Below are 23,101 nucleotides of genomic sequence, written 5' to 3' on the forward strand. Positions count from 1 at the left end.
TCCAGGACTCCATGTGCACCCCACGAGAGGTGCACGGCGATTACCACAGGGTCGTTTCTAGTAACAGCAACGTCAAACCAAAACAACCAACACCCAGAACAGCTAAGGCTCACCTTGCAAACAACCTAAATGTCCATCAACAGGAGACTGGTTAATAAGATCACGGTTACTGTGGAATGAATGGTTGCATCCCCCAAATTCATTTGTTGACAACTAACCTCCAATGTAATGGTATTGGGGGTGGGTGGGTGGGATTAGGGTTCGAGAGATGATTACATCGTGATGGTGGGACCCTCATGAATGGTATTGGCGCTCTTATAAAAGAGACCCCAGAGAGCTCCCTTGCCCCTTCTACCATGTGAGGACACAGTGAGAACACAGACATCGCAGAACCCCAGACACGTAACCTGCCAGCGCCTTGATCTTGGACTTCCCAGCCTCCAGAACTGTGAGAAATAAATTCCTGTTGTTTATAAACCACCCAGTCTATGCTATTTTTGTTATAGCAGCCTGAATGGATTAAGACAATGGTACAGCCACACAGTGGGATGCAACGCAGCTGTTAAGAAAGAACGAGTCAGAGCCACGTCGCACGAGCTGGAACAATACCCCGGATGTAGTGCTAAATATTTTTTTTTTTTTAAAAAGCAAGTTGAGAAATAATGTGTCCTAGTTTTGTCTGGGGGGAAGAAAAGCCAATAGGTCAATAGGGTTTTATAAGCATTAAAAAAAAATCAATGATAAATCCTCAGAAGAGAGGGATTAAGAGAGAACTCGCATATATCTTTCCCTATAATACTTTACATATTGTATAATTTCGTTCTGTATTTACACAACAAAGTAGGGGGAAAAATCTCTGTTTACTCTTAGGAGGAACTGTCATTTCCAGCAGTGGGGAAGATATCCTCCCTGGATGCCTGTTTTTTTCTGGGGGTCAAAGCAGGACATCCCAATTCCTGATTCTCTGCCCGTACCCCAAGAAGTGCCTCCTGCACACGAGTGTATGTCTGTGGGGGGTGAATGGGGGCAGGGGAGGAGGGGCATAGCACTAGCCCGTTCCCGCAAACCCCTTATCCCACACACCTTCATCCACAGACCCTCCTGAATAACCGAAAAAAGCTGAAAAAAGCCCGTGTGGACGATGGGATTTCTAAGGTGGAGGCTCAGCTCCCACGTGCAAAGGGAGTAGGTGGAAAATTTGACGAAACCCTGGAGATGGCTGGCGGAGTCCCAGGAAAGCTTAAATTATCTCCAGGCTTGAGTTTTTCCCGGTAGAGACTTCAATTCTCCTCGTCCCCTTGCGCGGGGAGGCCAGCTGGCCAAGGAAGAGTGAGCAACATTGGCCCCTGCTGGCCACGGCCACTTCCGCCGGCCGAGCCTCTCCACTTCCGGTCTCTCTGGGCTCCGCTCTCTCTCCATTTCCTGTCTCCCCACTTCCTTTCTCGGCCTTTGCCTCCCGCCCAGTCTTCTTACCTGTGACTTAACCCGCCACTCCCGGGCCTGGGAGCCCAGACCCCTCTTGGACTCAGCCCTTCCTCCCAAGTTGGCCCTTTACAGGGGCCAGAGCTGTGCCCAGGAGGCCCCCTCGGGCTCCACAAAGCTGCCCTGCTTGGAGCTGTATCAGCTGGGCTCCTTTCCTGCTTTAATTTTCTCTTTTCCCTCCTTTTTAGCTCCAGGGCGAGGAGAGGCTGGAGGCAGAGGAGGTTTTGGGAAGCTGCTCCCCCAGGCCAGCTATGACTTGGCCGAGGAAGGGATCCAGGCTCTGCAGACGGGACAGGCAGCACAGAGCAGACGCTCAAGTTTCTCAGACTTCCTTGACCCCCAAGGTTTGACGAGAGGTGACCGGCCTCTGGCTCCTCCAGCAGTGCCGGCCACGATGGTTCCCGAAGCACACTCCCTCAGGGCCCTGGCCAGAGCCCCAGCAGACTGGGGGCGTGGGTCGTTTGGCACAAAACCTATTCGGTGAACAATGACTCTCGGCACGTAAGTGGCAACTTTCCACCGGGCAGAATTTATTTTCCACTTGAGAAGCTAATGAAAACCAGTCATGGTGAAAAACCCAACCAGAGAAAGAATGTAGGCTTTCTTTTCTTCAATAGGAGAATCACTCCGGACTCTGGGTGCTTCTTTGTGGACTCTAGACCCAGGGAGAAGAGGGGGTCCCCAGACTCCTGTCGGGACCCGAGCCTTGGGGTCAGACAGGCAGCTGAGTGGGGTTGGCATTAGATGCGGACGCAGGAAACGTGCGCACTCTGGTGGGGGTGGGCGTGTGGGGAATTCCTGAGCAGGGGAGAATTCTGGAACATCTAAATATAGTGGGAACATCAGAGCTAGAGAGCCCAAGAGAGATGGGAACTTAGCTCAATAAATAACTCACTTTCTTAGCTGTTTCTCTCAGTTCCTGTGCGGAAGTGGGTGCAGGGAAATTCTGTGCTGAGTCTCAAATGCTCCAGGTTTCATGTTCTCTCTTCATGGCTTAATTTGACCACTGCTTTTCGCATCTCGACGTGCTGCCTTCGCTGGGGTGTTGGGCCTACTGGGGCCCTCTTGACCCACAGAGTGCCCTGCCCCCTGCTCCTCCCCCCCCATCACCCGGGATACTGACAGTATGACTCACTTCTACTGGCCTGTGATCTTTCAGATGCTCTCTCCCCTGCCTGACAACCTTCCGGGGCCCTTCTACCTCGAAAGCCTCTGAGACGCCGGAATCCAGCACGCGACGCACACCACCTAACTGTACTCTTTTCGCCCCAGGTCCTTTTTTGTACGTGCTGTTTCTGCTCCAGAAATTCCCTCTCCCTTTGGCTGTGCCTCCTGGAGATTCTCTGGGTCCTTCGAGAGGCAGCTCGGGTATTGGCCTTTCTTCACCACAACCTGCACTGCTCCGAAAAGTCAGTCCCGGGCGCCTAAGGCAGCGTGTACAGGCTCTGGTCGGAGCGCTTTGGACACCGAGCCGCGGCTGTTCAGACCTTGGCCGCATTGATCTTTCAGAGCCTCGGGTTCCTTGTCTGTAAAATGGGGTGACAGGACCTCCTGTGTGGGGCTGAAGCGGGGTTACTGATGAAGGGAGGCATGCAAAGGGGATTACATTATTAGACATTATTGGACAGTTTGAGGTACTGTATCTTATTTGTTTTTGTGTCCTTGGCTCCTGAGACAGAAGCCAATTGCGGGGTTTTCTTTGTGTGTTGATGGCTGCTTTGTGGTGCGTTCTCTGTCTCTCTCTCTCTCTCTCTCTCTCTCTCTGTGTGTGTACACGTCCCTGTTAGGACTGAGTCCTTCATAAGGATACTGTCCTCATTCCCCCACTGTGCACAGCTTCCCAGAAGTGCTCAATTAAACATCAGCCCAGCAAACAGAGGCACGAAGGGGAAGGAGAAACCGTTCAAGCCTGCCGGTCCTGGAGGGTGGGCACTGTGGTTGCACCCATTTTACGGATGAGGAAACAGGTTCAGGAGGTGCAGACTTGCCCGAGGCCAAACAGCTCGTAACTAGAGAGGCTACGAGTTGAGCGCAGGCCCTTCTGAGTCCAGAATTTGGGTGCACAGACGCCAGGGGCAGAGTCGGAGGAAGGCACGGCTATACCAAGCGCGTATGCATTCTGTAGTTGGTGAGCACTTTCTCCCGAGTTAGCCTGTTCACTCAGCGGTAGCCCCAGGAAGGTTCTCTCCAGCTTAGAGCTGAAGAAATGGAGGTTTGCACGAGGTTGGCCCACTGCATTCCGGTTCTCTCAAACGGCAGCGTCTCCCCTTGCTGGCCAGGCATGACCTCCCAGGCCCTGGTAAGCTTGTCTTCAGGAATCTGACCCCTGCTACAGTCCCAGTCACCCCTGGCGTGTCCTCAGCAGCTCCCACGTCTCCGGGCTGAGCCCAAAGAACCAAGCCTTGCGTGCAGACGGAGGGTTTTGGGAACCCTGAGGGTCCGTCAGAGCGAGTGGCCTTCCGGACTGGGGCTCCCACTGCAAGGTCGACCTCAGCCACCTGACTCCGGGCATCACCATCCTCCCTAGGTATAAAGGCTCAGCTCCCTGAACAGGGGTCCGATCCTGAGCTGATTCTTCTTCAGGGGTCACTGCACCTGAGCCCTGGAGTCCCCCCCAGGGGATCCCTGTCAAGTGGTGAGAATCAAGCTGAGCCCTGGCTAAACAGGTACCTCCATTTGGCCCCCAGATGCTATTATCAGAGTGGCTGTCCCCAGATGTACCCTTCAGGTGGGATGGGGCGGGGCTCGCCCGGCTGGGCGGGAGCTTTACCTGGGGCCTCCACTTGGAGGTTTGGGCGACGGGCCAAGTTTACTGCCATCAGAAAATTAACAAAAAAAAAAAAAAATGTCTACGTATGTGTCAGGCAGGGAGTGGGAGGTGTTAGGGTAAGACTGAAGACAGAAGACTGGCTTGTTACAAAATGCCTGAGTATCTCTGCAGAGTTCAACATGTACAGGAAGAACACGGAGCGAGTTAGCCGCTCCCATGTGGCACAGGGCACCGCGCCTGGACTCCCAGTGATGGGCAGATGGGCTGAGGTCCGGCTGGGTGGGGACCCTGCCCCCGTAGCCCTCAGCCTCCACAGCCCCCCGGAGAGCAACGCGGGGTTAGCTGGGAAGGTCCCTGTTCACGTGGGAAGCCCAGCGCACGGCTCAGGTCACCTCCTCCCATCCGAGGGGCGGGAGCTGAGGCTCAGAGGCTCTCTCTTCTCCTCTGGTGTCCCCATGACACACGTGTGACAGCTCGGTACTTGTCCCGCAGTCCGGGGATACTCTGTTCTGATTTGTCCAGTCTTCGTTCTCCCCGATTTTCGGCTTTAGAGGTTTCTATTGACAGGTGCCCGGGCCCAGAGACTCGTTCCTCCAGCTGCATCATTTTTAACAGCTTTGTCAGGGTTAGGGGTGGCCATGGTAGGGCTTCCTCGGATTTATTATTTTCAACAACTGGGGGCCAGGTTCTTTTCTGTCTCCGTCACCAATTCCCACCCGTCCTTCAGGCTGTGTTAACTTGCCGGGCTGCCCCAGCAGAAGACCACAAACTACCCGGCTTCAACAATGGCAATGTGTTGTCTCACAGTTCTGGAAGCCAGAAGTCCAAGGTTAAGGTTAACAGGGTTGGTTCGTCCCGACGTTATTTCCTCCTTCCTGTGAGGCAGGATCTGTTCCAGCTTCTCTCCTGGCTTGTGCTGGTTTGCTGGCCATCTTCGGCCTTCCTTGGCTTGTAGACGCATCGCCCTGATCTTTGCTTCCGTTGCATCTGGCATTTTCCTGTGCTCATCTGTCTTCAAATTTCCTGTCGGCCGTGAGGATATCGGCCCTATTGATTAGGGGCCCACCCTAGTCCAGTATGACTGATTATATCTGTAATACCTCGATTTCCAAATAGGGTCCCATTCTAAGGTACCAGGGGCTACGTCTTCAACACATGAACTCGGGTCGAGGGAGACCGCATTCAGTCTGAAACAAAGGCTCATCAGGGAATCTCACCTCCTCCAGGAAGCCTTCTGCACCCGCTTAGGCTCATGCAGTCCCTGTTCTCTGGAACCCCCACAGCACATAGTGTTGGAGGAACTCAGTGGCCTCAGCTGTGCCTGGCCTCCTTGGGTGTTTACATTCTGGTCTAAGGCTGGACCGGACTCCAGGTCGGTAACATTTCCAGTGTTGGAACACCAGCACAGCGCAGCAGAAAGCCTCTGATCTAATATTATTGGGACTGGTGGTTAGGCGGTAAATTGGAAAGCCGGAAGGAATGTCAGTGGAAGGCTGGCCAGCGACACGGGTGCCGCATGCAGCGGGCAGCAGATTTATGCAGGAATAGAAAGCAGAGGTTAGCCGCTGCATTGGGTGAGTGGAATTTGGCTAGGAGAGATTCCACATAAAAAACAAACAGCAGCCCTTGAACCCGAGATGAATGAAAACTGGATGCAAAGTCATCTGACCTCCCATTGAGAGTGCATTTTTTTTTTTTTTAAAGGAACCATCAACACTCTGGACCATTTAAGATCTCTGCCTGCTTTGGATGTCGAGGGAAGTAGCCCTACAGAACCATCCGGGGGTTTTAGAGTGGAAAGGAATTCTGGGTCAGAGTAAGGGGCCCCCGCGAAGCCTGGATTCAGAGAAGTAAAGTGGTCTTCTGACAGTTCAGCTGCAAAACAAACATAGTAGGTCAGAGCAGAGAACAGCGAGCACATTGTTTCGCATGACTCGCGGCCTTCTCGTGTGAGAATGTGGTCATCGGAAGCGAGTGCGTGTGAGCTCGTGTGTCTGTGTGTGTGTGTGTGTGTGTGTGTGTGTGTGCATGTATAGTCCAGGGAGGCCCAGGAAAGAGAGAGGATCCTGCCTTTGCTTAGCCAGACTAAGCCAAAGCCAAGCAGGGAGTCCTGGCTTTCACCAAGGGACAGAGGGGACCAGGGGTCTAGGAAGGTGAGTGCCCAGCCCGAACCAAAGCTCTGTCCACTGGGGGGGGGGTACAGGAACATTGCGGGTGCATTGAGGTTTTATAGTGTGATGCCTCTATGATTAATGTGACCTATACCCTCACCACCCACCGCCCATCCCTTCATCAGATTCCAAGCTCACCCAGCCACTGACTGGTGTTCGGAGCCCTACGCGGAGGGCACATGCTCACGAGCGGAAGTGAAGACCCAACCTGTGAGGACAGAGGCTCGGGGCCCGAACGGGGCTTAGCCCGCCTGGGCACGAAGGCCAGTTTCTCTCCTCACTGGCTGGGTGATCTTTGGACAGTGGCCTCATCTCTCCGAGCTTCAGTGTCCTCACCTTTGAAGTGAGTTTAATAACAGTACCTGCTACATAGGCTGCCGTGAGCATTCGCAAGATGATCCGTGTAAAGTGCTCGGCACAATGGCTAGCACAGGGCAGGCCTTTAAAACGTGTAAGCTACCGTCATAATTACAAATATTGCAACAATTTATACATCAGCCACATGCCCTTGAGAAACGGACCAATCCCAGGGGGCTGACTGCAGCCAGCTTCTTGAAGTCACAGCATCCGTCTTCATTGTCGCACCCCAGTGCTGACGGCGGTGTCATTGTCGCACCCCAGTGCTGACGGCGGTGTCTGCGTACTAGGTATTTTTTTGTGTACTAAGTATTTTTTGAGGCAGTGAATGGATGATTGGGTGAATTAGCGAGCGGCAAGTCAAGTTTCTGGTCTGGTAGGTTCAGGACTGGAGTTAAATTTGAAAAGGTAAGCTGCCTTTTTTTTTTTAATATTTGTTTATTTTTGAAGGAGAGAGAGACAGAGCATGAGCAGGGGAGGGGCAGAGAGAGAGGGGGGAGACACAGAATCCGAAGCAGGCTCCAGGCTCTGAGCTGTCAGCACAGAGCCCGACGCGGGACTTGAACCCACGGACCGCGAGATCGTGACCTGAGCCGAAGTCGGACGCTTAACCGACTGAGTCACCCAGGCGCCCCCGCAAAGGTAAGCTGTCTTATACTCTGGGGACAGCTGACCCCAACTAACCCTAGCACACTCCTAGCTTGCTCCTGGGGGAGGTGGCAGGGGGTTGCAGACAAGGAGCTCCCCTCGCAGCCACTTGGTCACCAGCCCGGAGTTTGGGTCATTTCACCAAACTTCCCAGGCTGCTGAGTTGGATCACTTACACCTGCTTTTGTTTTATAGCCGTTCGGGGGAAAGCAAAATCGTCACTGAGCAAACGCACTGTCCTCCGGTGCCTTGTTACTTACTCCAAGTATGTTCAATGGACCAGCGAAACTGATCTCAGCGAGGAACTTGTTAGAAATGCAAACCCTTAGGCCAGGCCTATGGAATCAGAACCTGCGTTTCTGACCCCCAGGGACAGTGTGTGTGTGTGTGTGTGTGTGTGTGTGTGTGTGTGTGTGTGTATCAGAGTGACAGAGCGCTGCTCCAGTGCAACTTTCATGGCGAACCCACGATCTACCTAATTGACTCTGGCAGAAAAATCCAGCATCTAGCGGTTACCACCGCTCCCCAGCTCCAGAATTTGCATCCCAGGGGCTGCCCAACAGGACGGAGGTTTGTGCTTCTTCCTGCCTTGTGATCTCCCCTCTTCTTTCCTGAAACTCCTATACTGCTCCACGGCCCCGCCTTCCTTTATCATTTTAATGACATCCCTCTGCTATTTGCTGATTGACTCAGTATTTGTTTCCCTGAAAAGCACGTTTTTATTTCAAGGGAGTTGTCCATGTGAGCTCTGCTGCTGTGCTCTGTCCCGTTGCTCCTGGCGGGTACTGCTCCAGACCTGGCATGCACCCTCCGGGGCTCAGGAGCAAATAGGATCCTTAGACTTCCGGACAATCCCTGCGCCCCTCCTCTGTGCTTTCTTCACCTGCTCAGATGTGCAGACCTAGCACGGAGGAACGCCCTCCCTGCATTCTTTCTCCCCGTCTCTTACCTGCTCTGGAGAGAATTCAAACACAAGCCAATGACAAACAGAAAACTCCAGTGACAGCCCAAGAACTCCTAAATTTTCCAGATTGCTGGCACCACTTCCTCTACCTTTATATCCTTGCATGCCTAAGCAAGCCTGCCCCTCCGGGCCCAGCCCCAGCAGCTGCAAGCAAGTGCCTGCTCATTCCAGATGCTTTGAGAAATTGCTGGGGCTCCAGGGATCAGTCTCTTCCGATCTCTTCCCAGAATGGGGTACAGCTAAGGAGCGCGGTCCCTCGGAGTGGGGAACAGAGAATGGAGCCCAGAACTCTCTCAAATCCAACTTTTTCAAAGGCTCCCTTGGCTTCTCACATGGAATATCAACCAACCAACCAACCAACCAACCAACCAATCAATGAAACAACCAATAAATAAACCCGGTGAATGCGCCACAGGAATCCCAAGGCAGATAAAGAAAAGCTCCCAGTTGGCAGGGTTGTGGCAAAGAGCTCTATCTCTATCCTGGGCAGCTGTATGTGGGAACTCAAAAGAAAGGTCTCGAATTTTCCTCAAGCACCCAGAAATTACGTTTCTAGCCTCAGAGTCAAGTTGAAAATAGTGGTTGGAAATCTTGTGTCACTTTGCCAGAGAAGGATTGGGAAAGCGCTTTGGAGATGACGTGATTCCCAGTTGGTTCCTGTGGTCCCGCATTTGCAAAGGGCTTGGTAAGGTAGAGACTCCACACTGGCCCCCTTGTGCTCTCGATAGGTGCGAGGAGGCCAGTATTTCGCCTCCAATCCTTTTATTCTCTAGAGCAGAGTTTTTCATTTTGGGTGGGAGACACGAAGCCATTGAATAATTCATTTCTTAACGAAGAGTTAATCATTTCTTAAAGCCTTCCGCCTCTCACCAGCTGACCCTATAATTAGACCAAGCGTGATCATTTCCTGCTGGCTCTCCCAAGCAAGATCTATTAGTCAGGGTCTATCAGGAAACAGATGGCATGCTCAGAATAGGATAATTTAACAACTCCTTTAAAAAAAGAACTATTTACGAAAGGTGTAGGGAAACCAAATGGGATAGTACAGGCTACGGGGCCAATAAATGACCGTGGGACTCTTACCACCGTGGGCCTGAATGGGTAAGGGCAGAGAGCGTCACGGGAGTCTGGAAGGAGACAGTCGAACGGAGAGGGTCATTTTGAGAGGAGATGGGCCCGTCGGCTGGGGGCCTTAGCCAGCCTGAGTGACCCTGCGAGAAGGGAGCCAAAGGAATGACTACTCCAGCCTCAGCCTCCTTCTTCTCTGGGATCTTGTGCTGCACCCTCACCCAACCCCCACCTCCCTCGCCGACCCAACCCCATCAGGAGCCTCGTAATGTAGTACAGGTGAGTCACTCTCGCGGGGCAGAGAGCAGGGAGGAGGAGGTAAAGAGGGCATCTGGGGCGGTCAAGAGGAGACGCACGACATTCGTCCTGGAGACCCCATCTGATTAATTCCTTCTGCGGCTACAGCGACACAAACACCTTGTCATTTTGCTCTTGAACTATCCACTCCTGTGTCATCATCAGTATGCATGGTGTAGATATCTTATCTCCCAGACCATCGTGTTAACTTTGGGGATAGAAATTGTGTCTTGTCACCCATTGCCCCTGGGTCCCTCTCTTGCACATGTAGGTGCTCAGTAAGTGTGTGTGTGTGTGTGTGTGTGTATGTGTGTGCGCACGTGTGGGCATGTCCATCATTGAGGACGGACTAAGTAATACTTCAGTAATGACCACCAGATCTCGGTGGCCTTGCACAACAAATGCCTTCTCTTGTTCGTGCTACCTGTCCAGGGCAGGTCCGCAAGGGGCGCTCTGTATGTCATTGACTCTGGGGGCCCAGGAGAGCTTCCTCCTGACACACACACATCCACAGTCACAACAGAAGAGGGAGGAAGAGGGAGTGAGTAACATACTGGCTGAAGTGTCTGCCCAAAGTGTCACTCTGGACAAACGTCACCGGCCAGAGCGCGTCTCATGGCCATGCCTGACGTTTACAGGCAGGGAAAGCAAAATCCTTGCATTCTGAGAAAGCGGAGAGCCAGAACTATTTGGTGAACAGTCCCCACAGGGAGCAAGGATCGTGTCCATCGGGGAGCCACGGAGGGGCAATTCATGTTTTGGAATTTAATTGAACAGTAGGTGTTAATAAAAATTAAATGAATAAATAAATCAGATGCCCAGGAACGGTAGAATTCAAATGATTTCTAATGGGCAGACTGGCTTGTATTCCAGTATCTATTTCTGGCCAGTGTTAGCAGAGCCTGTTCTATTTCATATGAACTGCTCCCGAGATATGGATTCTTTCACTTTCCCCCCACCGGGTTATGTCATTATTTTCCAGATTCTCATGTCCTTGGCTATTCTTGAAGACTCTAACAAATCAGAGGGGGCACCTGAGTGGCTCAGTCAGTTAAGTGTCTGACTCTTGCTTTCGGCTCAGGTCACGAACTCCTGGTTCATGAGATCGAGCCCCACGTTGGGCTCCATGATGATGGCTCAGAGCTGGCTTGGGATTCTCTCTCTCCCTCTCTCTCTGTCCTTCCCACATGCTCTCTCTCTCTCTTTCTCTGTCTCAAAATAGATAAGCAAACTTAAAAAAAAAGACTCCAACACATCGGCATGGCTGTGCTTATTGATCTTGACGCCTTCTTTGGCTCTGCTCCAAGGAAAAGGTAGCTGCTGGCCACTCTCCCTTCCCGCTGTATGTGGAGTGTTCCCCAGGAAGGGTGCTCGGGGCCACCCACACACTTGCCCAATCCTGGGCCCCCAGGAAATCCCTGAGCCTCACAATACGTCACGTCACCTCACAAATAGGAAAGGAAGGAATAAAACTTTCCAGATCTGGGCAATCTCTCTATTGAATGAACATATTTCAAAAATGTAATCCAAGTTCTCAGCATTATTTTCAAAAGTAGAAAAGCCTATTCAATCATCTTCAGAAATTGCACCTAAGAACTGTGTGGGTGGTGCCCCTGGCCAACTTTACCGTCAGTGTCTTGTCTGCTCGGCTTCTCAAAGAAATTGCCTTGAAAACACATGAAGAGGTTGTGACCAAAGGTGTGAAATAAGGTTATATACAAAAACCAAAAAAAAACAAAAACAAAAAAGCCCAGACAAGGTTACAGTGTCTCTTCTCTGCTCCCTCCTATTTTTTTTTTTCTTGTAATCTTTTGCACACCACAAGCCCTGAAAGGAAACACCTTAAAGTGAATTGTTAAAGGGATTTTGATGGCTGGACTTAGGCAGATAGATATTTTCTTTCCAACGGCAAACCAGATCTCTTGGAATGAACATTAATTCACGAGAACCGTAGGGGCCTCTGGGCGGCGAGAAGGATGAAATGGACCCTTGTCACGTGAAATGTACATGATAGAGTGATTGTAGCAGGAATCTCAGAAGCCGGCAAAAGTGATGGCTGGCAGGGTCCTTACCTGTGTCCCCGAGGGAGCGTGGGTCAGGTCAGCTCCGGAACCTTCCTGAGGGCCTTTTTAGCCCTGCCCGTCTTCTTCAGCTTTTCCAGCAATTTGAATTCTGATATAACCTGCCAGGCAGGGAATGAAAATGATCAGAAATAGTAGCTCACACTTTTCTAATGCCCTTCCTGATTAGTATAAGCTCGCTTCAGAGAATTCCAAAAGTATGAAAGATAGAAGAAAATAAAGAAAACTGTCTTTCCTCAGCCAGTGATAATCACCATCGATGTTCTGATACTTCTCTCTCCCTTTTTTTAGCTTTTAGTCTTGTCTTTATTGTTTTTCTTATTGAAGATAATTGACATACAATATTGTATTAGTTTCAGGTGTACAATGTAGTGTTTTGAAATTTATATACGTTATGGAATAGCCACCACGATGAGCCCACCACCATTGTCACTGTACAAAACTGTTACAATATTATTTAATGTTTATTTATTTTTGAGAGAGAGAGAGAGAGAGAGAGCCAGAAGGGGAGGGGCAGAGAGAGGGAGACACAGAATCCGAAGCAGGCTCCAGGTTCTGAGCTGTCAGCACAGAGCCGGACGCGGGGCCCGAACCCATGAATCGTGAGATCATGACCTGAGCCGAAGTCGGACACCTGAGCCACCCAGGCGCCCCTACAATATTATTGATGACATTCCCTATACTGTACATTACATCCCCGTGTCTTATTTATTTTAAAACTGGAAGACTGTACCTCTTAATCCCCTTCACGTGACTATTTCATCCATCCCTCCACCCCTGGCCCTCTGGCAACCATCAGTTTGTTCTTCTATCTATGAGACCGTTCCTGTTTTGTTTTTTATTTTTTGTTTGTTTTTTAGATTCCGCATATATGTGAAATCATGTAATATTTGTCTTTCTCTGTCTGACTTATTTTACTTAGCACAATACCTTCTAGATCCATCCATGTTGTTACAAATGACAAGGTTTCATTCTTTTTTATGGCTGCCTAATATTCCAGTGTGTGTGTGTGTGTGTGTGTGTGTGTGTGTTTTATATATATATATAAAACATCTTTATCCATTCATCCAACGTATGGAAGTAGGTTGCTTCCATATCTTGACTATTGTAAATAATGCTGTGATGGACATAGGGGTGTGCATGTCTTTTCAAATTAGTGTTTTCTTTGTTGATTTTAAGGTTAAATATTTCCATCATTCATTCATCCTTATGTTTTGAACACATACTCTTGTCCTGTTCTCAGCCCTGGTGATATAACAGTAGAACAAACAGACCAAGTGTGGTTCTCATGAAGGTAAAATAATATCAGAGACAGTTATTAAAATTCAGTGAGTGGAAAGACAGCAAGACAATTGCTTGCAAATTAAGCAGCGTGCTTCTAAATAACTCATGGGTCAAAGAGAAATCTCAAAGGAAATTACAAAATACATAGAACTTTAGCGAAAGTTAAAATATAACATCAACCTATGTGGGGTGCAGCTAACGCAGAACTGAGAGGGAAATTTATAACACTGAGTTCTCCCGGTAGAAAAGAGAAAATGTCTCAAGTTAGCAACCTAAGTTCTCACTTCTAAGAAAAAGAAGACCAAACCTAAGTCAGCAGAAGGAAGGAAATAATAAAGGTAGAAGCAGAAATCATTGAAACTGTAAATGGAAAAATACAGAAAAGATCAAATGAGAAGCCGGTTCTTCAAAAACATCAATAAAATGGATAAACTTCCAGCAAGACTGACAAAAAAAAGAAGACACAGATAACCAGTATCAGAAATGAGACCGGGGATATTGCTATGAATCCTGCAGCTGTCAAAAAGATAATAAGCAGATACTTTAAACATCTTTACGTTCATAAATGACCACTTAAAAGAAATGGAACGACTCCTCAAATACCACAAACTACCAAAACTCAGCCAACATGAAATAGACCGGCTGAAAAGGCATCCAACCATCGAAGAAACTGAGTTTGTAAAATTTAAAAAGCTCCTGAAAAAGAAATCTTCAGTCTCTGCTGGTTTCCCTGCAGAATTCCTCCAACGTTTAAAGAGTTAACATCAATTTTACATCATCGTTTCCAGAAACTAGAAGAGGAGGGAACATTCCTCAACTCCCGTAGTGAAGCTAGTGCTCTCCTCATGTACCCAAACCAGGCAAAGACGAGGGAGGAGACTTTTGGTTTCCAGTCTGGTAACGAAGGGGTTTAGAAGGTACCAATTTATTCCAACAAATAAAAAGCCGAACAGACTGAAAAATGCACCACTCTTCTTTGATCCATCAAAGTAGTGAGGTCACAGGGCAAACCACGGCGCCCCCCCCCCACACCCCCCAATTGGAGACACAGACCAGAGGATAGAGAGAATCACAGTTTGCCAGGGCAGAAACCCACTGGCAGAAACCTCTGGGGAAATCAGTGAGAGGGTTGAGGGGGAGGAACCCGGAAGTGTAACGGACAAAGCGTGGGAGGCTCAGTGCACACCAGTCTGTGAATTAAAAACTCCAGGGGCCTCCATCATGGTGGCCCTCACGGTTTTGTGAGTTTTATCTCCAGGAGCGCCACCAGGTTCTCACGGTGAACATCCCAGAAAAATCCCCTTGTGCTTCCAGCAGGAGGGGTGGAAAAAGGGAACATTGTAAAGATAGTTCTGTTCTTAAGGAGACTTGCCCTGGAGAGAAGCTATTTCCTTGAGACTAACCTATTGGGGTTTTATCAGAGCCTAATCGCCGTGGGTGAGGAGAAATACTGAACTCCAGCCTGGTTCAGTCCTTCGTGGAAAGGAAGGGGAACACACAACTCTAGCTCCATCCCATCCTTTCCCACCTAAATCGAGGGTGGGTGGGGACAGATGTACCTGTGAAGTTCACAGTCCATGCCCCTGGACTGCTAAAGACTGCTTCCCCACAACCTACACCCCGCCCCGCCTTACCAATACATCCCTGAAGCCCTATTTATTAACAGGCAAAAAAAAAAAAACAACCCACAAAAAACCCACAGTTTGAAGAGACTGAACAAGCATCAGAACCAGAGTCGGATACAGCAGGAATGTTTGAATAATCAGACCAGGAATTTTTAAGAACTATGAGTAATACACCAAGGGCTTTCCTAGAGAAAGTTCTTCCAACAATAGCAGAATACATTCTTCTCAAGCTCACATTCACCAAGTAGACCACATTCTGGGTCATAAAACACACTTTTAGCAAATTTAAAAGAAAAGAAAGCATTCGATGTCTGCTTTCGGACCGCAGTGGAATTAAGCTAGAAATCGATAACAGACAGATAGCTGGAAAATCCCCAAACACTGGGAGACAAAACAATACGCTTGTAAATAGCGCATGGGTCAAGTGAGAAATCGCAAGAGAAATTTTAAAATATTTTCAACTAAATGAAAACGAAACTGCAGCTTACCCAAATCTGTGGGCTGCAGGGAAAGCAGTGCTTAGAAGAGAATTTATAACATTGAACACATATATTAGAAAAGAAGAAATATCTGAAATCCATAATCTAAGCCTCCACACTAGGAAACTAGAAAGAGAAGGGCACATGAACATAGCTGGAAACCTAGACGATCTTGGGTATGGAAGTGACATTTTAGCTACAACACCAAAGGCACCATTCATGAGAGAAGTAATTGGTAAGCTAGATGTCATTAAAATTAAAAACTTCTGCTCTGCAAATGACAATGTCAAGAGAATGAGAAAAGCAAGCTACAGACTGGGAGGAAATATTTGCATAAGACCCATGTGATAAGGGACTACTACTCAAATAACTCTAATACTCAACAATAAGAAAACAAACAGTCTGGCTTTAAAAAACCGGCAGAAGGTCTGAACCGACCTTCCCAAAGAAGATACACAGATGGCAAAAAAAAAAAAAAAAAAAAGAGAGAGAGAGAAGAAAAAAAAATAGCTTATCATAAGTCATCACATGAATGCAGACTAAAACAAGACACTACCACACATCTATTAGAATGGCCCAAATCCAAAACACTGACACCACCAAAACGCTTGCAAGGACGTGAAGCCACGGGACCTCTCGTTCGCTGCTGGTAGGAATGAAAAATGGTGTAGCTACTTTGGAAGATGGATGGACAGTTCCTTCCAAAACGAAACATACCCTTACCATGCAATCCAGCAGTTGCAACCCTTGGCATTTACGCAAATGGCTTGAACACTTACGTCCACACGCAAAAAAATCCGCATGCAGATGTTGATAGCAGCTTTGTTCCTAAGAGTCCCGAATTGGAAGCGACCACAGTAAGCCCCCAGTCGCTGAACGGATGAACCAACTGTGGGGGCATCCAAACAATGGAATGCCATTCAGCACGAAAAAGAAATGAGCTACCGAGCCACGGAAAGACGTGGAGGAAACTGAAATGCATATCACCAGGTGAAAGAAGCCAGTCTGGAAAAGGTTCTGTATTGTATTCGTCCCACTATATGGCATTCTTGGAAAGGCCAAACTGTGGAACCAGTAAAAAGATCAGCGGCTGCCAGGGGTTGACGGGAGGGAGGACAAATAGTCAGAGCACAGAGGACTTTCAGGGCAGCAAAACCAGTCATTAGAATATTCCACACCAAGAGTGATCCCTGATGTAAACTGTGGACTTAGGGCAATAATGATGTGTCAGCGTAGGTTCAACGAACGTACCAGCCTGGTGCAGGTTGTTGATGGTGAGGGAGGTCGTGCATGTGTTCCGGCAGGGGTTATATGGGAGCGCTCTGTACTTGCCACTCAATTTTGCTGTGAAGCTAAAACTGTTCTAAAAAATACAGTTTAATAATCAAAAGAGAAAACCACAGTCCACTATCTTTCATGAACTCAGATACAAAAATTCGCAACAAAATAATAGCAGGTAGCATCTAGTTCTCTACTAACCTACATTCGGGAGGTGGGATGGTTTAATGCAATGAGCTAAGACTTCAAATTCAATTACACTTTCTTTCAATTACCAGCTTCCTGTTTGGTGCAATGACTCATTGAGCCTCAGTTTACTGATAGGTTAATCAGAAATAGGACCTATCACGTAGGACTCGTATTTGCATTTAGTGGATGGTGTAATAAATCTAGAAATAGTCAATGGACCTTATTATTTTGCCACGTTTGCTTCGGGTTTTTTCCTACAGAGAAATAAAATGCTACAGATGTGCTTAAACATCTAGTTCCAAATCCCATTCTCTTTTTCTCCCCCCTCTGTTTCTCATCAGGGATCGTTATCCTGAAGTGGTTAATGTTTATATTTCTGGTGAATGTTTTAATAATATTACTATTGAGATACATCTTAAAAATATTTATACAGCATGGTTTGTATTTTTTAAGTAAATGCAAATGGTGCTATTTAGTGTCTCCAGTATCTATCCCTTGGTATCATGCACACGCACACACACACGCATGCACATGCACACGCACACACACATTATAACAACCGGGAGTGTACCGAACGTGCTTTTAGAAACATGAGCACCTGCTTTTGAAAGTTTGACATCTTATTACAGCTAACATGACATCCTGCTAGAATATACACTTCCTGAGAGTTCAGTGTTGTTCCTCCAGCGCCTAGACCAGCACCTGGCACGTTGTAGGTGCTCAGTAAAATACCAGGGACACGAGGGAAAGATCCCGTTAGTCCCCTCACCTACTCCATGAGTATTGACCTTCCCATTGGCGCAGCAGCTGGGAGACAATAAAGAATTCGCCTCCCATCCCTAAGTTGGGAAGCGGCAAGTGTGGGATTTAAAGCCACCTAATTGGCTGCCACGGCTCAAACACTTCTGACCTCTCTACGCTGGGCAACTGAGCCCACTCACGACTCTGGGGTTCCGGGAGATGGTCATCTCCTTTGGGTGGGGCTGTGGTGGGTCTTGCCCTCTGTAAGAAACCAGGGGAAGGGTGGGCTCCACTCCCGAGACGAGGGGCGAGCAGCGGAAGTTGCAGGGGACAAGATATCCAGGGACATTTGCAGGACTGAGGGAAGAAGTCAGCCTGCTGTATGTAAATATGCCAAGAGGACAAGAGCCTTCCCGCTTACAGGGTCTGGGGCCGAGCTGGTGGGAAAGGAGACTGAGGGGCTTGACAGAAGCCTCAACTGTCCCAGCAGACATGCTGAGGAAGCAAGCTTGTGGTATAAATAAAGGAAGAATGAAGCATTCAGTCACTGAGTATTTGCTCCCTATTACACACATATACCTACACACAACCCCCCCCCCGACAAACACATCCTCAAACATTCGCTCATGCACACACTCACAGACCACACACACACACACACACACACACACACGTCACCTCGGCCCACATGGCTTGACTCTATTTTCTTGGCATTCCCAGCCTCCAGAACTGTAAGAAGTAAGCGTCTGTTGAGTAAGCCACCACGATGTTTTGTGACGGTAGCCCAAGCCAGTCAACCCCACCAACGGCCCACAAGCCCCTGCACTATCTGGCTCGTCTCCCCCTTTCTGAGCACCTCTCTGACTCCTCTTCCCTGGCTCACTCCATTCAGCTGCCCTGACCTCCTGACTACTCCCTGAATGCACAGAGCACAGTCCTACCCCAGGGCCTTTGTACTTACATCCATTCTATGAGGAAGGCTTGTTATACTTCCATGGCAGACGCCTTTGTTTCCTTCCATCCTTTATTCAAAAGTCACCTTCTCAATGAGGCTGGCCGGGAAAACCCTCTAGAATTGCAACTCACCTCCCCCACCCGGCACTTCCCACCTCCCTTACATGTTTCACTTTGTCCTCTTTTTCCCATGCACTCACCCCCTTCTAACTTACGGTATTCTTTATTGTTTATCATCGATTGCCTGTTACCTCCTGCAAGAACGTAAGCTCCAGAAGAATAGAAACATGTGTCAGTTTTGTTCACCGATGAAGCCCAAGTGCCTAGAACCACGCCTGGAACACGGCTCCCCCTCAATACGTGTTTCCTGATTGAACGGATGGACCTCTTCACCGCTGGCGCCAGGCGTGCAGACCGTGTCATACCAGCATTGCCCAGCAGATGGCAGCCGATTCACGCCAGAGACAGCTGGGAGCCTGCACTCTTGAACTCCAGGTTCCTCCCAATTAAATCCAAAATAACAACCCAGGAGACAAAAATCCGGTTTAATTTACTCTTAATGCAGCCTTGTATTTGTGAGAAAGAAGTTGTAGGTAGAGGGTGAGCTGCTGAGCTGATAAAGCGTTTATCTAATACGAGAGACTGTTTACCCACAATTCAAGGGTAAAAAAATGAAAACAGCTGTCGAGAAGAACCAAGCAAGGTCAGAGTCCTCCCACGGTGGGGGAAAATGGGGGCGAGGAAGGTTTGTGGCCCCGGATCTACATCCCTCCTCCAAAGGATGGAAAAGTGACGCTGGACCACTACAACCGAGGGAAAGAAGGAACGCTAGAAATTAACACGGCACCTGGGCAGTGGAAGTTTCCCGGCTTCCTCAGAACGTGCCAGAAGACGCTCTGTTACAAGAACCTTGGGTCTCGCTCTGCAATACCGTCCTCTGGGCCCCCGCCAAGCTGCCCTCTTCCTGGGTGCTTCCGTCACTCGTGCCATCAGGGAGACGAGTTGCAGCCGTAACCAAGTCTTCAGAAGCCAAGATCAGGTGCTCCTGCCTTTGATCAGATTCAGCCTTTGAGTGAGTCAGGTTAGGGGGAGGCTCCCAGGCAGACACTGCTTGTGAATCTGCGTCTACTGACCCAGAACTATCCAAGCCAGCTGGTCAACCCGGATGCCGCTACAGTGAGGAGGAGAGAGGCATGTACTGGGTGCTCCCCGTGCGCCAGGCATGCGCGGAGGGCACCGCCTGCATGATCTCATTAGCCCTCCGAGCAGCTCTCTGAAGCCCATGCTGTCCTCGTCCCCATCTCACAGATGGCACAAGAGAGACACCGCTTGCCCAAGGACCCAGTGAGTTGCTCTCCAGCTCACTCTCAGCCACTGAGAGGGGGGCATCTGCTGAGATGCACTGTGGATCCTGACGAACTTCAGAGAACAGTTGATGCAGCCCCTTCCGTTCGCAGATGGGGAAGCTGAGGCCCAGAGAGGGGGAGGGAGCCGCCCAAGTTCACTCAGAGAACTGAGAAGCCCACCCGCGCTTCTATGCACCAAGAAGTATCCTGCACCTTAACATCCCTGACTCGTGTTGGGAGGCCACCCCAATAACCAAGTCGCAGGCTTTTATTTTGCGCTCGCAGATTCCAAATTGGCCTCAGTCCCTGCTGGCACTACGCACTTCTGCATAAGCTCTTGTCAAAACAACAACACATCTCAGTTTAAGAGTTTCATCAAATTTAGGAGCCTCTCCAGCCAGGCGCACTGGCCTCTCGTGATGTGAATTCTGGCTTCTGTGGCTCGTTGGCCGATGTTCTTGGTCAAGCCACTCAACCGCTGAGCCGGTTTGTTCATCAATAAAATGGGAATAACAATATTCACAAAAGGGGGTGTTATAGGCCCGTGCTAACACAGATGTAACAGGAGCCACAAATGTAAGTCACAGACGTAATCTGAAGTTTTCTAGTAGCCACTTAAAAAAGAAAGATAAAGGAAGGGCGCCTGCGTGGCTCAGTCAGTTGAGCGTCCGACTTCGGCTCAGGTCATGATCTCGTGTTTCACGAGTTCGAGCCCCGCATCGGGCTCTGCGTTGACAGCTCGGAGCCTGGAGCCTGCTTCGGATTCCGTGTCTCCCTCTCTCTCTGCCCCCTCCCTGCCCACGCTCTGTCTCTCTCAAAAATAAATAAAAAAGGTCAAGGGATCAGGTGAATCAAAGTACATTTATGCTCCGTTTTTCATTTTTCTATTTGGTTTCATTTGACCCAGTATATTCAACATATCATCATTTAAATATCTAATCAATATACAATTGTTAACAAGATACTTCGTGTTTGATTTTCTCTCCAAGTTTTCACACTCTGGTGTGGATTTTGTACTTACACCTCATCTTCGTTTGGACTAGCCACATTTCAAGTGCTTAACAGCCCCACGTGGCAAGTGGCTACTGCCCTGGATGGCTCTGATCTCGGCCTTGATAAACATTGTGAGCACACGGCTCTATATTTTAAGAGTCTGTGTGTCTCCGCCTTGTCTGGGACAGACCGACTTCATGGAGCCTGAGGATAATCTGCTGGGACCCTGACAGGCCTGGAAGGTCTCCCTTTGGGCTCAGCAGCGGAGGTGATAACCCCCCAGGTCTTTCCTGCTCTGAGCAGGTCACTGGTGCCTTTGAAAACCTTCCCTCCCCAGATTCATTTCCTCCAGGGTCACACACGGGACTTCCGCACGCTCTGCAAATCTTCGTGTCCATTTTGTCCTCGGTGTCGTCGCCAGGAGTGTTCATAACACCTGCACAATAGACGAAAGCCCAATCAGGACCAAGAGCGGAGAGGAGGGCCAGGTGACAGGTGACGGGCACTGTGCCCTCCCTTCCCCCGTGAGATCTGGGGCCCAGGGCTCTGGTCACCGTGGCGCCCAGATGCTGTCCTTGCTTTCCAATTTAGAACATGGCCTCACTGCCCCTGGCTCAACTCGGTGGCCTGAACCGAAACTCGGTCTTTCCAAGGGAGCTCCCCCTCTGTTGCCAATATTTACGTTTGATAATTCTTCGGGGTCAGGGGTGCAAGTGCGCAGGGGCTGTGCTCAGAGAAACAGCCAAGGGCCCACCCACAGGGGGCTGAGGTCGGAAAATGGGACCACTCTCTGCCTGGATTCCCCTGACACTGGTCCCTGGGGTTCAGGAGGGGGACCAGGTGCCTGGGCTGGGCCAAAGTGGGTGGGAGACCCAAGGTCCTGGGGCTCTGGTTTCCCATTGGTTTGGGGGTACTCGGCCACTCCCCCTTTACCTCCAGCTCCCAGACAGTTCCTTGTCTTCTTCTGGAAGGCAGTGGTTGAGGGCCAGAGCTCTGCCTTCCGACTGCCTGGGTTCAGATTCTGACCCTGCCGCTTACAGTGTGACTCCAGCACGTTCCCAAGCTCCGTTCGCAGCGGTGTCCTCATCTGCAAATGGGAGAATAACTCCCTCCCTGGGTCTGCTGAGGACTGAACGAGGCAATACAGGTAAGAGGTAGCACCATGCCAGGCTGCTATCAGTAGATTTTACTGGGGAGAGAGCTGACTCCCCAACACTTTGGCTGGTGCTCAGGATAAGAGGGCCTTCATGATTTTCTCAGTTAACTAATTTTATGGATTCAAAACACAGCCTTCGCGTCAATCCATGCTGCTAGGGATCAGAACGATCTCAGATATTTTGTTAAGTGAGAAAAGCAAAGCGCGAATTCCACAGCCGCGCTGTGGAACAGACAAGCGCGGCCTGTAGTTGGAATGATACGGAAATTACTCGTAGGCGGGGATTCAGGCGGGAGCCAGGGGCAGGGGTACGAGAGGGGTTGACTTTTCATGATCCCGTCCCTCGTGAGATTCAACGTCATCGGAGTGGTACTGCCTCTTTCCTTCTCTTCGAGCATGCAGTCCTTTTTCCATGAAAAAATTACCCACTGAAAAGCTCTCCCTCCCCCCACCCCATTACAAAGGAAAGCATGGTCTTCGTAGCACATTTCCGAATTTGGGAGAAGAGCGTGAAAAGGTTCTGTCATTTCATCGCTGGATGGGTGAAGACCCAAAGGTCCTACCTGGGGAGATGGTCTGCTGCTAAATTCATTGGCCGTGTATCACCGCTTAGACATCTGTTGGGATTTAATTGGGGCGAGAGGAAGGGACCAGAGGGGTTACTAGTGCCTGTGGAATCACCCCCCTCCCAACAAACAAAGCACAGCGCACACACACATACACACACTGAAGGGGGACTACGCACTACTCTGCACCTCTCGACAACCAAAGCACTTTACACGCGCACGTACACACACACACACACACACACGCACACACGCAGTAATCCAAAGGGCTTCACATACCCATCCAATAATCAAAGCACTTCATATACACACACCGATGACCAAAGAGCTTCGCACACATACACGCCTGACCAACCGAAGGGTTCACACACCCACCCACACCTTCCCCAACAACCAAAGCTCTCCATACAGACACCCCCTGCAAAAGAAAAACCCAAAGCGCTTTGATGTGTTTGCCGCCACAGCAGATACTTGAACATCGAGACGCTGGGCAGCGACTTTCTTTTCAGATTAATGAGCAGAGAAAGATCGAGGCTGGGGGGGGGGGTGCGGGGAGGCGGGAGAGAGCAATTACACCTAAATCTTTTCTCTGTTGATTAGGGATTCCTTCTCCAGCCCGCTTTGGCTCCTGCTAAATCTTTTTCTAATGAGA

At 49.5% G+C, this 23,101-nt stretch overlaps 1 long non-coding RNA gene across 1 annotated transcript; it reads left to right on the top strand.

Annotated features, from left to right (window-relative positions):
• Positions 1 to 9,319: 9,319 nt before the first annotated feature.
• On the top strand, positions 9,320 to 20,247 carry LOC124507165 (uncharacterized). Its single transcript, XR_006960939.1, has 2 exons — positions 9,320 to 9,739; positions 18,650 to 20,247. It is a non-coding gene; the product is annotated as an uncharacterized LOC124507165 (long non-coding RNA).
• Positions 20,248 to 23,101: the final 2,854 nt, after the last annotated feature.

The sequence above is a fragment of the Lynx rufus genome, unplaced genomic scaffold (assembly GCF_022079265.1).
Source record: "Lynx rufus isolate CCGP_SWC_20201006 ecotype Redwood Valley unplaced genomic scaffold, mLynRuf1.p SCAF_11, whole genome shotgun sequence".
In the NCBI taxonomy this organism is placed as follows: Eukaryota; Metazoa; Chordata; class Mammalia; order Carnivora; family Felidae; genus Lynx; species Lynx rufus.